The sequence below is a fragment of the Taudactylus pleione genome, unplaced genomic scaffold, assembly GCF_031769625.1.
Source record: "Taudactylus pleione unplaced genomic scaffold, aTauple2 ptg000690l, whole genome shotgun sequence".
Taxonomy (NCBI): Eukaryota; Metazoa; Chordata; class Amphibia; order Anura; family Myobatrachidae; genus Taudactylus; species Taudactylus pleione.
The window spans coordinates 2,125,823-2,141,734 of record NW_028285092.1 but is presented as its reverse complement, the minus strand read 5'-3'; positions in this window follow the sequence as shown (position 1 = coordinate 2,141,734).

Sequence of the window (15,912 nt, the reverse complement as noted above, 5' to 3'; positions counted from 1 at the left end):
GTTAGGGCTGGCTGGGCTGTGTAGTGTAGTGTTGTGCTGTGCTGCTGTTGTCCATAGGGGCTGTGTCCACTCCTCCAAAGTCCATAGGGGCTGGCTGTGTTGTGCTGTGCTGCTGTTGCCCATAGGGGCTGTGTCCACTCCTCCAAAGTCCATAGGGGCTGGCTGTGTTGTGCTGTGCTGCTGTTGTCCATAGGGGCTGTGTCCACTCCTCCAAAATCCATAGGGGCTGGCTGTGTTGTGCTGTGCTGCTGTTGTCCATAGGGGCTGTATCCACTCCTCCAAAGTCCATAGGGGCTGGCTGGGCTGTGTTGTGCAGTCAGTTGTCCATAGGGGCTGTGTCCACTCCAAAGTCCTGTGCAGTGTCCCAGTCCTAATGGGGTGCTGTAGTGTTGTCCAGGGGGTGCTCTGTCCATCAGGGGTGCTCCCCCCAAGTGCAAAAAAAATATTTTTTTTCTGTGTTTGTGAATTGTGTGCGCAGTAGCCGCACGTGCATCAACAAAGTAGTGCCAAGAGTGCGCCTGTGTCATAAATAAAGGGCCGGCTGGATCATCAATTAAAGGGTGCTGTAACCCCCAAAGTGCACTCCAAAAAAAATAATAGTTTTTTTTTCTGTCTTTGTAAAATGTGTGCGCTATAGCCACACCTGCATCCTCAAAGCAGCAGTGACAAGCGTGTGTCTGTCTGTTAAAGGGTGGTGTAACCCCCAAAGTGCGCTCCAACCAAAATAAAATAATCTTCTTTTTTTCTGTGTTTGTGTGTGAAATGTATGCGCAGTAGCCGCACCTGCATCTTTTAAGCAGCAGCGACAAGCGTGCGTCTGTCTGTTAAAGGGTGGTGTAACCCTCAAAGTGCACTCCACAAACAATAAAAAATTCTTCTTTTTTTTTCTGTCTTTGTGAATTGTGTGGGCTATAGCTGCACCTGCATCCTCAAAGCAGCAGCGACAAGCGTGCGTCTGTCTGTTAAAGGATTACATCGGTGACAGCATCCAAGTAGGCATGTCAGACAGTCCGTACCTGTACTGGCAGGAAAAAGAGGCAATTTGGAGGCCCCTGTACAAACTGGCTCTATTTTACCTGAGTTGCCCCCCCTCCAGTGTGTACTCCAAAAGAGTGTTTAGCGCAGCCGGGAACCTTGTCAGCGAAAGGCGTAGGAGGTTGCTTCCACAAAATTTGGAGAAGATGATGTTCATAAAAATGAATTATCAACTCTTCCAGGGAGACCAGCCTCCAGAACGTACAGACGGACCTGTGGTGGTGGATTCCAGCGGGGATGAATTAATACTCTGTGAGGATGAGGATGTACACAACACTGAAGAGGGTGAGGAATCGGTGAATGAGGAGGATGAGGATGACATCTTGCCTCCGTTGAGCCAGTTTGTGCAGGGATAGATTAATTGCGGGGGGCACAAACAAACCAATCGAACCAATAATTTCAGCCACAGTCGTGTGGCAGACCCTGGCACTGAAATGATTGGTTTGTTAAAGTGTGCATGTCCTGTTTATACAACATAAGGGTGCGTGGGAGGGCCCAAGGACAATTCCATCTTGCACCTCTTTTTTTTCTTTGCATTATGTACTGTTTGCGGCCTAGTTTTTCAAACTGCCATCCTGTCTGCCACTGCAATGTCACTCCTAGATGGGCCACGTGTTTGTGCCGCCCACTCGTGTCACTTAGCATAGTCATCCAGCTACCTCGGTGCAACCTTTTGGACATAAAAACACTATTGTGAGGTGTTCAGTTTCAGAATAGACTTGAAATGAGTGGAAATTAAGGTTATTGAGGCTAATAATAGCATAGGAGCAGAAAAACCCACAAATTCTGTGATTTTAGCTGTTTTTATGCTTTTTTAAAAAAAAATACAGATCCAAAACACAAAACCCAGAACCCAAAACACGGAAGGGTGGTTTTGGCAAAACCAATCCAGATCCAAAACACGAAGAAAGATCCAGATCCAAAACCAAAACACAAAACAAAAAAAGTGGCCGGTGCACACCCCTAGTAGCAATGGTGAACCTAGGTGTCAGGTTTGATGTTACGGAATCCCCTACTGAGGGGTTATGATCTTGGGTTTGGAAGAATTCAGGGTGAGAGGCCTGGATATCAGAGCTCCTCATCCACAGATCTTGGGCATTGGTGAGACCTGGTCAATGGTGCAGAGTCTAACCTGCAGGGAGGTGTTCACCAGTGACCCCTCCAAATGGGATATGGGTTTAGCTGCACCCTGCAGGCAGGTCGCGGTCCTTTGACAGGTATCCAAGATCCGTGGGAATAGAGACTCAAGATATCAATGGCCCAGGGGAAGTGCCTAACAAAGGCACTGTTATACAAGCAGTATCACCAGAAGATGGTACTTGAGGAGTACTCCAGGAATAGCATACTGACGCACTTTGCACAACAGGATGGCACTTGAGAGGTATTTTGGAATTGGCACTTGAGAGGTACACTGGAAGTGGCACTTGAGAAATGCACTGAGAGTAGTGTGCTAACGCACCTTTGCACCATGGGGTGGCACTCAAGGAATACACAGGTAGTGGCATGCGGATGCACTTTTGCACTACAGGGTGGCACTCAAGGAATACACAAGTAGTGGTGTGAGGACGCACTTTTGCACCATGGGATGGCACTCAAGGAAAACACAGGTAGTGACATGTGGACGCACTTTTGAACCATGGGGTGGCACTCGAGGAATACACAGGTAGGAGCATGCAGACACACATTTGCACCAAGGAATGACACATATAAAGCACACAGGCAGAGATGTAATCACACTGTCGCTGGAGGTGAAGCACTCAGGCAAAGATGTTAGTCGCACTGCTGCTTCGGAAGACACTGGTAATTTGCACACAGGCAGGGATGTTGGTTGCACTGTTGCTCAAAGGAGACACTGGAACTAATACACAGGCAGAGATGTAATTGCACTGTCACTCAAAGGAGACACTGGAGACTAGGCACACAGGCAGGGATGATGGTCGCACTGTTGCTCGAGGAAACACTGGAAACTAAACGTGAGAACTAATGGAACCTGGAACAAGGACTCTACTAGTACACTAGGAGTGACAGTTGTTGATCAGGCAACTTCCTGGAGTTCTGGAGCTGGATGTATACCCAGGGGTAGCAGATGATTGGAGCAGTTTGCGATACTGTCACATGAGAGGAACTGTCATGGCAGCGCCATGGAAGTCCGCAAGCACCTAAGGCAGAATGCTCAGCACCTCGTCCATCACTGCACCAGATGTCTGACCGCATGAGAAGTCAGGGGAAGCCAGCGTGGCGGGAAGAGATGGCTGATCCTAGGCTGAATCCTGACACTAAGCTGTGACCTTGGGCTTATCCCATGCTATGGGGACTAAGGGCCTGATTCAGAGCCGCTTGTAAGCGTCCGCTCGTTCGCTCCGAGCAATGTTTGCCCAACTGCGCATGCGTACGGATCGTAATATGCATGCGCGAACCAGTCAGTGCGGCCGAAAATCGTTTGTTCGCTAAATAGCGAATGCCTGCTATTTTGAGTGACAGAATGAGGCGTATGTGGGTGGTAACAGGGGAAGGTGCTTGAAAACGGGGAGTGGAGATCCGAACGCAGGCGTGCCAAAAGGTCAAAACGGACTTTTTAAGGGTGTGCATAATTAATACAGCAGCGTCATTGACCACGTCACTGGGTTATTTTATAGCCAGAACTGCTCGCAAGATTGTGGTAGCAAAAACCAACCCCAAGAATAGCGAGCAGTTCATACGCTGGTCGATGTAATCGATTAATCTAATAAATAGCGGATATGACGTAGGATGCGAGCGGCCAGGGGGCGTATTTTTTTAAAAAACGACCGCAAGTTTTGTTTGCTCGTTCAGACATAGAGGTGTGAACAGACCGCAAAGAGCGAACGGTTCATTTGAATAGCCACCCCTATTTTCTGGACGAACGACCGCAAATAGCGTCCGGCTCTGAATCATGCCCTAAGCACTGTGGTGAAATGACCAAATTAGCTAGAAGGGTGCCTTGAATGGGCCCGCCATCCCATCCAACGACAATTCCTTGACAATTTTCTCCTGCGCAGCCCAAGGCTCCACAGTAATGGAGTTCAAATTCCTATTGCAAGCTGCTGCAGGCACATTGTTTGTTACTGGAATCCTAAACCCATCCCTAGACCCTTCTAGGAGCAGTTGGGCTTCATGTCACTTGCCATACCTGGCTAGCCACTCCAGGATCCCTGCCAGTCTCACTGGACTAATTGCTTTTGCCAGGGACAAGTGCTCTGGATACTTTCTGTGCCTGCCTGTCTCCTAAAGTAATTTTTCCTACCACAGACCGTGCAAGTGTGACTGAATTTACAGAATGCTTGTGTGCACTGCAAATCTTTATAGGCAAACAACCTAGACTTGTCCTGCTTGTGTGTGCTAGACCTCCCTACACCACACTTTGGCACCGCATTGCCTGTCTGCAAGGCTGCTGGCCTGTGCTTTAAGCCACAATCAATGTCCTGGGATGTAGTCGGCATCCTGGTGCACACAATGCTAGCAGTCAGAATCTTGGTGCCAGAATCCCAACAGCAGTCAGAATCCCGGCTTCAGAATCCCAACGGCCACAATCCCAATGGTGAGTAATAGGGTGAGGCACAAGGGGGAGGTTTAGGAATAGGCTGTGGGAGGGTATGGTGAGGGTCAGGCTGCAGATGGTGGCAGTTAGGGTTAGACTGCAGGACTGGAGGGGTAAGATTAGGGGAAGGTTTAGAATCAGGGCCGGATTAATAATGGGGTGGGTGAAGCTCCAGTTCTAGGCCTCATCATGAAAATAGACCCACAAGACTCAATGTTGTGCAGACAGGGAAAAAAATATATATATTTTCCTGTCACCATCACAGCATTCTGAAGCCTCTCCATTATACTGGCTGGCAGCCAGAATTCTTGCCTATAACACTTCCACCATCTGAAGCCCCACCTACCCTCGGGCTTGCATGAAGCTTCACCCTCGGTCTGTCTGAAACTACGCCCCCAGGCCGATTGTAAGCCCATACTGAGATGCACTAAGCTGTATACTATGAGTTGCCTGAAGCTCTGCCCCCAGGTCTTCCAAGGCTCCGCCCATTCACCCCTCACCCCCTCCCTAGACAACTGCAGCCAGGCACTAGCTATGAGAGAAAACTCAGAGGTGAGTGAGATGTCTGGCACCATTATATACATGTGTGTGTAGTACATTATATATAATATCTGATAACATAAAGGTTTAATAGGAGCATATATATATATTACACACGCAGAAAGGTTTAAAGCAGTTTATTAGCACGACTGTGCCCTGACATTAAGGCTGCGTGTAAAAAACTGCAATTCTCCCATAGAGAATTCTGGAGGGAGGGGGCATGGTGTTTAAGGGGCTACACCTCAAAAGCTATTGGAGGTAACAAGCTGAAATTTGTCACGGGCGGGTAGAATTGTCGCTTGGTGTTGCTTGCCAAATTTCAGGGCAAAAACATACAAAAATGAGGACATGGGAGTAATCTAAATCTCCAACTGTCACATTTTTCTGACATTCTCAATTAGGAACCCTTTTCTGCTATAGTCTATGGGGGATTTTTGGGAAGGCAAAACTCAAGGTAGGGGTGGAAGTTAGACTTGGGGCTTGTTTTATTATTTAGCTATTGTGGCAGGGTGCGTGCTTTTGGGGTTCAGGTAAATTAGAAATTAAAGTTTTTAAACTATTACCTTAAGAATGCATCATTATAAAGATAGGACTTTTCAACTTGTTGCGCAGCCTCAGTAGGAACCTCCAGCAGGTGTAGTCATAGTGGCTTCACTTGGGTGCATCAAGATGGCCATCATTTGCGGGCGATATCGATGGTGGGCTCGGGAAAGGTGCGGGGGGTAGCAGGCATTAGCTGTGGCCAGGACCCTGGGATGGTAGCGGGACTTAGTGGTGGCAGTGTGGGCAACAGTGTGGTCAGCGGAGGGGCAGGCATTAGGACCCAGGGGAGGTAGCAGCACACAGAATGCAGGCTCGGATCTGAAAGATCGTGATACCCGCTTCTATGTTTAAAAAAAATGGTGTGGCCCCGCCCCCCAAAAAACAACCAGCATCGGGCTTTGGAGACCCAGTACTGGTTGTGCTAAATACAGGGGACAAACAACATAGGGGTCCCCCGTGTTAAGCACAACCAGCATCAGGCTTTTCAGAACCAGTCCTGGTTGCCAAAATACGGGGGACAAATGATGTAGGGGTCCCCTGTCTTCAGCGCAACCAGCAATGGGCTCTGAGCTGGTCATGGTTCTGGAAATACAGGGGGAAAAATGTGTAGGGTCCCCTTATATTTACCAGAACCAGCACCAGACTCTTTCTAACGGGGGGATGATTCCACAGTCAGGGGAGCCCTTTCACCGAGCCACCCAGCCACAGCATCACCCCTGACCACTAGTTATCCCAGGCTGGGGATCCCTGGAAAGCTGGGGACCCCCCCAATAAAGGGGTCCCCCTCTCCAGGGCACCCCAGGCCCAGGCTGATAGCCCAGGGCTATCCCCGGCACCCCTGGAGCAGTGGGTGCCGGGTTGATTGTGTAAAGTGTGGTGCAAGTAAAGCATTGGAGAACCACAAGAATCAGCATGCGGGGCATTATGGGCCTGCTGGTACTTGTAGTTCCACAGAAAAAGCTATATTAAAAAAAAAAACACACCGTTGAATGTGTAGATGTACTCACACATGCACACACTATCTCACATACTCACCTATGTATCCCTGTAGTCAATCTGTCTTCTCCAGTAGACAATCCAGTGGAGTACCTGTAATAAAAATTCCATACTCATCTCCTCTTCAGGCAATCCAGGGTCTTGGCCAAAAAAACGCCGCAAAATATCCGGACCCACGAACATTAGTAGTGTTTTCTAAGGACATGTTAGGATCTGCAGTTAGTACTGTAGGTCATCTTGGTTGCAGTTCCCAGTCTTGTTGTTACTAGGAAACTGCATGTAAACCTGTCTTGTCTGTGTTTAGCTCTTAGCCTGTCATTCCTGTCTGTCTGTGTGCAGTATCAGCTGCATGCTAATTAATGGCTTATCTTTGTGCACACTAGTCTATCATTAGGGAGGCTTGCAGGCTTGCTCTAATTAGGCCCTGTATCTTAAATTACAGCCAGTCCTTCACTCCATGCCAGTGATAGAGTATTCGTGTTTCCGGTTCTGGCTTAGTCTCCTGTCACCCAGTCAATCTCCAGTTCTCCTGTTATTTGTATTGTGTTATTCTGCCATTTGTGTCATCCAGGCGGCACGGTTCACTTATCATCTACCTGCCGTTAGTGTCATCCAGGTTCACATACCTGTCCTCTGCTGTTCGTATCATCCAGGCAGCACAGACAGTACTCTGTGTCCAGAGTACTCAGCACAGCATCAGCTGCTTGTGTCAACCCGGCAACACAGGCCGCACAACTGTGTCAGCTGCTTGTGTCAACCCAGCGACACAGGCCACACTCCAGCTTATTCAGTGCGCCTTCTGGTGTACCAATGCCAGTGACTTTATTATTGCACAGATCTTCATCTGCCACAACCTGTCAAGTTACTCCAGCCCTCAAGGCTGCTACACAGCCCAGAGGCTGCTACACGGCCCAAAGGCCACAACCTGCCCAGTTACTCCAGCCCTCTAGGCTGCTATACTGGCCCAAAGGCCGCATGTCATCTACTGGCCCACAGGCTACAGCCAGCCAAGTCACTTCCAGCCCTCAAGGCTGCTACTGGCCCAAAGGCCGCATCTCATCTACTGGCCCACAGGCCACAGCCACTCTCCAAATCAGCTGTTCAATCTGTTACACAGCCGCATCTAGCCAAGGTGATACCAGCTCTCAAGGCGGTAGCCGGACAATATCCTACAAATCATACCTCAGGCTTAACAGGACACTAGTGCCCAAATGACAGCTCCGCCTGGCATTTCAGTTCAGAAATCCCAATGTGGAGCGCTCATTGGCTGAGAGAGGCGAGCCTTCTGCCTCTGAGCCAATGAGCTGTTCTCACCATTGACTTCAATGGTGAGGACCGAGCGTGTCCTTTTCAAAAATGGTGCCTTAGCACCATTTTTGAAATTCAAAGATGGCCGCCGCGAGCCATTCATGGCTCGCAACGTCATTGCCCTGCCCCCTCGGCTGGCTTAAATACAGCCAGTGTGAGGCGCAGTCCACACAGCCGAAGGAAGAAGGCACCGCGGAAGCCCTGGATGGGTGGTGGCTTGGATAAAGAGCATAAAGGACGCTGCCTTCCTGGTGAAGATGCCGTAGAAGTCCTGGGGGAGCGGCAGGCATGAAAAAGAGCTTAAAGGCTGCCGCCCCCCCAGTTGAAGTTGCAGCTAAATAAAATATTTTAAAAACTGTTTTGTTTTTATTTTAATATTTCTTTTGCAGGGGTACTATAGGGCACCCTCCATTTGCCGGGTGCCCGCTGAGTGTGTTACCAGTGGGCGCCAACTCCTTCTCTCCCCCCCCCCCTCCGTGCCAGCACTAGAGCGGGGTTTAAGGTAAGTTTTTTTGTGAATATGTGTGCGCGGGGGGGGGCACTACTGGGGGCATTGCAGAGGGCACAATACTGGGGGTACAATACTGGGGCACTACAGGGGGATTAATACTGGGGGTATTACAGGGGGCACAATACTGGGGGCACTACAGGGGCTTAATACTGGGGGCATTACAGGGGGCACAATACTGGGGGCACCACAGGGGGCTTAATACTGGGGGCATTACAGGGGGCTTAATACTGGGGGCATTACAGGGGGCACAATACTGGGAGCACTACAGGGGGCTTACTACTGGGGGCACTACAGGGGCCTTAATACTGGGGGCATTACAGGGGGCACAATACTGGTGGCACTACAGGGGGCACAATACTGGGGGCACTACAGGGGGCTTAGTACTGGAGGCACAATACTGGGGGTACCACAGGGGGCTTAATACTGGGGGCATTACAGGGGGGCTTAATACTGGGGGCACCACAGGGGGCTTAATACTGGGGGCATTACAGGGGGGCTTAATACTGGGGGCACCACAGGGGGCTTAATACTGGGGGCACTACAGGGGGCACAATACTGGGGGCACTACAGGGAGCACAATACTGGGGGCATTACAGAGGGCACTACAGGGGGCACCTCTTTATATCCTCCAGTACAGTAAGCATAAAGGTTACAAGCTTTACTTCACCAACATCCTCCAGCACAATACTTTCAGCAGATGGTAAATGCTGTATTTTATAAGCTTAATGGTTACAGAAGATTAGTAACGTTCCACTCCAATCGAACACCTCCAGCACAAGTGACACAGCAGTAAAATGGCAGCACATACCCAGAGTTGCTGGGCATGGGTGTCGAGAGGGGGGGAGAGCGGGTACTAATTGACTCAGGCCTAGGCTTGCTGGAGAGGCCCGGCGGGGGCCCAGGTCCCCCCCTCTTACATCACAGCTGCTGCTGTGTGCTGGGCTGCACTGGGAGACTGCTCGCGGCTGCTAGGAAGAAGCAGTCTTCTATGCCTGTGGGGGGAGCAATCAAGCTTATCATGCCCCCCACCCTCTCTGGTTATGCGCCGGGCTGAGGGGGCTCAGAGTGCCCCCTCACCAGCATGAAATGTGTTTTTTTCCTCAAAGGGGGCATGGCCACATCTCCCGTGATTAGGCCACATTCCCTTTTACCAGGGCCTGCCGCGGCTCTTGGCGGGCCTGTTGCTGGGCTCAGTAGTTCTACCGCAAGTGAGTCCGACAAATACATCTTACAGCATACAGGGGACTCCATAGGCAAACGCAGGGGGGGTTTCCATCTGCCTGGAAACCCCCCTTCCCAGCCCATACCATGACCACAATAGAAATAGTAATATAATAGAATGTCACTAATGCTGCATGTTCTTCTCAGTATCACAAATGAAATAATTAGCACCACCTGTGGATCTTTTAACATGTATCAGCCAGTAATAAATAACCTGTGCACCAACTAGAAGATCTGGAAAACATGCACTGTTAAAGATGCACTGCTATAGAGCCCAATATGTACATATATGTCCAGGGCAGTTGTAGGTTCTTCTGCTGCTCCTCCAGGCTCCCGGACTTGCTCCAATAGTTTGGAATGGTGCCCACATCTAAAATAAATACATTCAGCTGAAGCAGGATGGCTGTAATGACGCATCTAATGGCTTACTGTGATCACTGGTCCTGTGCATGCTGGTATTATTACACACAATACATTTTGTATGATGCTTATTAAAGCTGGTTAAGTACTAATACTGCCCTCTTCATGGACAGGCCACACTCGCTCTAAAATTAAGCATTTGGAAACCCCCCTCTGGAAATCCTGCGTTTGCCACTGGACTCCAGATTCAAAGTTCTTTGCACTTGTCTCAATCCTCAAGAGAGACTGCTAACGTGCGGCATATCCCCATTACACGTGGACCCTTTGTCCTTCCATCACCCCACATACACCTTTTTCAGGCATCTGACATGCTGGCAAATTTCTGCAAGCCTTTAACCCTTGCACTGCTGGTCTTTCCCCTATAGCCATGCTGACATCTTGCACTGACCCCTCCATCTATATGGGGCTCCTCTCCAGGGGCTATCAACCAGGGATCCAGGGCCAGTGCTAGGCTTCCCTGTGACCAGCATCATGCATGCTGCACTGTTGCACCCATTCCCCCTGAGTATTTATCCAATAACGCTAGCGTGAGGGTGGGGGGCAGGATTTTCCTGTGATGGCGCAGTCAGGCAAGGCTGTGCTCCGGGTGACGGCCCTGCTAGCCCGTGCCTAGAACTGCCACTGTACACATCACAGACACTCACCCTCTCTCAACTCATTAGCCTCACAAATAAAAAAATAGATGAATTAGAATGTGATATTAAAGAAAGAAAACGTAGAAAATTTATAAGAGATTTAGATGAAAAAAGAGGACTAAAGAAAAGCCAGAATGTGATAGACAACACAGAGAACAAATACAAACCAGCAGCCAATCCCCGTCTTTTACCATTAAGAGAGAAACCGAAAAAATGGAAACAAAGGGCCTGATTCAGACCCACTCGCGAGCGGCTGTCCGCTCGCAAGTGGGTCGATGTTATGCACTGAGCATGCGCACGACGGAGGGAGCTCCGTCGTGCGCATGCGCCAGACGCGACGAGCGAAGGAAAGTCCTTCGCTCGTTGTGTCCGATCAAAGGGGGCGTGCTGTCAATGTTGATTGACAGCACGCCCCCTTTGGTGGGCGTGCCGTGGGCGTCCCACGGGAACGCCTCCCGTCAGAAGCCGGCCCACTGACATCACTAGTGATGTCAGTGGGAGTGATTTTGGCTCTGATAGAGCCAAAATCACTCTGGAGCTTGCGGTTGAAAACCTCAACCGCAGGCTCCGGCTCGCAAATTCGATGGTCGCGATGGTCTCGACCATCGCGGCCATCACAAAGCACGCTCATATAGCCTGTGGGTGGTGACCCACAGCTATACGAGCGTCCAGGAGGACGCTCCATGAAAATGGAGCCCGGCCCTCATTCAGAGCGTGCGCTCTGCTCAGAGCGTACGGCTCTGAATGAGGGCCAAAGAAACTACCTGTTACAAACTCCAGCCATGATGCAACCACGAAGAGACTACCAACCCTATAACTCAAAAAATTTAAGTTATCAAAACACCACCAGATATAAGGAAACACCGGTCCTGACTAACAATACAAACACAGCCAGATGATCGTTTATCAATGGGAGGAAAGAAGCACAGAAAGAGAATGAACTGCTCTCATACCAACTCAGACAGAGACTCACAGAAGAAAAAAAGGGAAATCTTTAATAAAAAAAGAATCAGGAACAATTCTGATGAGGATTTTTTAGAATTTCTGGACCAAATAGAAGAAAAACTACCACCAACACCAATGACCAAAAAGAAAAAACTGCACCTACAAGAAGAGGTAGGAGAGGAGGAAGACAAATACGGAAGAATCGTACCACAAAATCACATACTGAACCTATAGTAACAGAAGGTATTTACAATCTAAGCACAAACAACCTTTCGGGGAACAAATCAGTCTACTCAAAAAGGGTTTAACGTTCGCACCACAATCAAAACCAAGCAAATTTGAAATGTATACAGATCTGCACAAATTCAAACGCAAAGCTTGTCTAAAGAAATATTATGCTAAGGAACCATCTTTAAGAAACGAGACACTAATACCCAATTACAGTAATTCAGAATTCAAGCATACTCATTTCAACCCACAGAGTCACTTTACTCCATACCATGTAAAAGGAGCAGGCTTGGAAACATTTCAGAAACTAGTGGAAAAAGATATCGATATGCTGCCAGAAAAACCCAAAATTAAGATGAACCTCACGAAAGAGGAAAAAAACGCCCTAGAAGAACTGAAAAATAACAAAGAAATTGTAATTAAAACAGCAGACAAGGGTGGGGGTCTGGTCATCATGAACACTACAGATTACAAACTAGAAACGGAAAGACTACTTGCAGACACCACAACGTACCAAAAACTAGAAGGGAATCCAACAGACAGATATATTAAAGAACTCACCGAACTTCTGGAAGAAGGTCAACATTTACAAATATTAACTAAAAATGAATTTGCCTTCCTCAATACATCCACACCAAGAATACCAGTGTTCTACCAGATTCCTAAAATACACAAAGACCGAGAGAACCCTCCGGGACGTCCAATAGTATCTGGTATAGGATCAATGACATCTAATCTTTCTGGTTATGTGGACTACTATTTGCAACCACTTGTAGCTGAACAGGAAAGTTACATTACGGACACCACAGCAACATTACAGAAATTAGCCAACATCACGTGGCAGGATTCGTTCACACTAGTAACGTGTGACGTAAAATCACTTTACACCTGTATAAGACATGCTGATGGTTGTGCCCACACCTATCATTATTTATGTAACCAGCCGGACATCCCAAATAGCCAAACAAATTTTATTATGAGCTGCATAGAATTCATACTAGAACACAATTTCTTTTGGTATGAGGGTAATTACTATAAACAACTGACTGGGACTGCTATGGGTAGTCGATTCGCACCAAGCTATGCAAATTTGTTCGTGTCAAAGTGGGAAGATGACCACATTTGGACCAATAACCCATACAGATCTAACATTCACATGTGGATTAGATATATAGATGATGTACTAATGATATGGGATGGCAATCAAGAGGACCTAGAAAAATTCCTGCTGTATATAAACTCCAATGATCTAAATTTGGAATTTACATCTACTCACAGTAAACACTCAATCAATTTCTTGGATCTGGAAATCTTTATAGAAAACCGAAAGATTGAAACTAAAACATATTTGAAACCAGTGGACTGTAACAATTTTCTGCTAGCAACAAGCAATCATCATCCAAAATGGATTGCTAACATACCTGGCGGTCAATTCCAGAGATTGAGGAGGAATTGTTCTAAAGATACGGATTTTGCGATACAAAGTGAGAAACTGAAGGAAAAATTTGAAGACAGAAGCTATAACAAGGACCTGCTAGAAAACAGTTTTAAAGCAACCCACAGAAAAAATAGAAGTGACCTCATCAAATATAAGACATCCAAAAAGGATGTCACATCACAGATGACTTTCATAACCAGGTATAATAGTAATACAAAAGCATTGGAAAATATTCTACACAAACATTGGCATATCCTCAAAACAGACCCATTGTTAGAAGGAATAATTCCACCAAAACCGAGAATAATTTACAGAAGAGCTAACACATTGCAAACATCTCTTACTGCAAGCTACATCCCGCTAGCAGAACCAAGCACAAACAATGGCAGCAAGGGATTCTTCCATTGTAACCACTGCAAAGGATGTACAACATTGGAAAAGGTAACAACGAAAGGGATACACAGTTTCCTATCAAAAGTAACAAATAAGGAATATACGGTGAAAGAACATCTAACTTGCAATACAGAAGGAGTAATACATTTGCTACAATGTGACTGTGGACTTCAATATGTGGGCCGCACGAAAAGAAAGTTCAAAATTAGAATATGTGAACATATCAATAACATCAGGAAAGGCTTAAGAACACACAGCGTCTCTGACCATTTCTTCATTAAACACAACAGTAATCCTAAGGGGTTAAGATTCATGGCTATACAGAAAATAGAAGAAGATTGGAGAGGGGGGAATTTTATACAACGAAAAAAGAAACACAATGGATTTATGAACTGAAAACTTTGCATCCCGGAGGACTCAATATAGATTTTGAACTGAGTTCATTTTTAACTAGTGCTTAATAACCTGTTTTTATACATCCTGTGGTCCACTATTGATTATTTTTACTTCATTCTATTTTATTTTATTTCATTACATTTCATTTTTTTATATGTATTTCCAAATTTTTATTTTCAAAAAAAAAAAAAAAAAAAAATTATTTTAATTTTTACATAGTTATCTTATTTTTTATCTATACCATTATCAAACTTTTCGTTACCAATTCATTTATCTATATAAGCATTATGCTACTTTTAATTATTAGTTTCATTTAGTCAGCAATTATGCTGATATATAGTTTTTTTCTTATAAAGTTTAAAAAAAAATAAAAATCTATCACACAGCTGCATTAACTTGCAGTAATTGGTGCAATCAGCATAGTATAAATTAAAGCAACGACCAACAGCCTGGCTTCCTTGAAAAAGTCCATTGTGGACGAAACATGTTGGAGCCCAGACCACTACACAAACCACCAGCCACCTTTCATCAATAGAGCCAGAGGCCAGAAAGATTGCTAGAGGCACAGCGGAGATCGCTGCATGCTGAGCTGCAACCCCCGCTAACAGACTGGGTACAGTCCGCTGACAGCAGAGTGGGAGTGAGTACAGCATCAAGCAGCATATGTTCACCAGCAACAAAGGACAAACGCCGCTTTTAGGGTAAGATAGGGACAGTTACCCGTTTGCACTGCACCAAAGCAGCGGGCACCTATCATTCCCACAAAAGGAGTGTAAACATTTATGCTTAAATATCACTGGTACTTTATCAATTTCATTTAATTTTGCACTAGCCACATTTCATTTTTGTTGTTTGATTTTATTTTTATTTTATTTTATCTTCATTTCTATTCAAAGTAACTTATCCTCTTATCATCTTTTTAATTTTATTTAACTATTTACATACCTCCTTTTTATTTGTTCGTTTGGTTTGCAGTTTGATTATTTATTTATTCATCTTTCTGTGGACCAGCAGGTATCAATAGTAATTCGTACATACGAATCCCAAAAAAAAAAAAAAGCGCTTCTTGCATTAACCACTCACCCTCTTTTATACACATCTCTTCACTGGATATTCCTCACTGGTCTGCTGTACAGGAGCTCTCTCTACTGTACACTCCCTCCTCACTGCAGGTATGCCATAGCCAAATAGCACTCCACCTATTGTCTTTTGCAGGGGACTCTCCCTCTCACAGCAGACCTCTTAGCTGCTGCACTGGGTACTGTAGGACTTCAGAGGAGCCCTTTAACATACAAAGCTTCCCACTTCTTTTTAATTTGGAGAATGACTGCAAAGGGGCTCCTTGCTTAGTGGAGGTACCCCCCTCTCTTTAGTATAACAGGGCAAATCCCCCTCCTGTCTGTGCCATAGGGTTTACAGCTGGGGAACCATCTGAATGCCAGGGTACCGCAGGACCTCCCTCCTCCTGTCCCATGGCCCAGTGGAAAATGCCAATCCTTCTTCATGAGGACGCCAGGAACCTGAGTCTTTAAAGACTCAGGCCCGACATCACAGGCTGCCATGGCCGGGACATGATCATGCCTGTCATGAGGCGAAGCCCCCTTCTAGACCTGTGAGGTGACGCACCCTGTGCAGCCTGCTTCACCCTGTACTCCCGGTGATTGATGGATGATGTCACTGGGAGGCGAGGCTTAATTGTGGCAGTGCTGGGAGTAGGGGCTTAATTGTGTGGCAGAGCTTAAGCTTG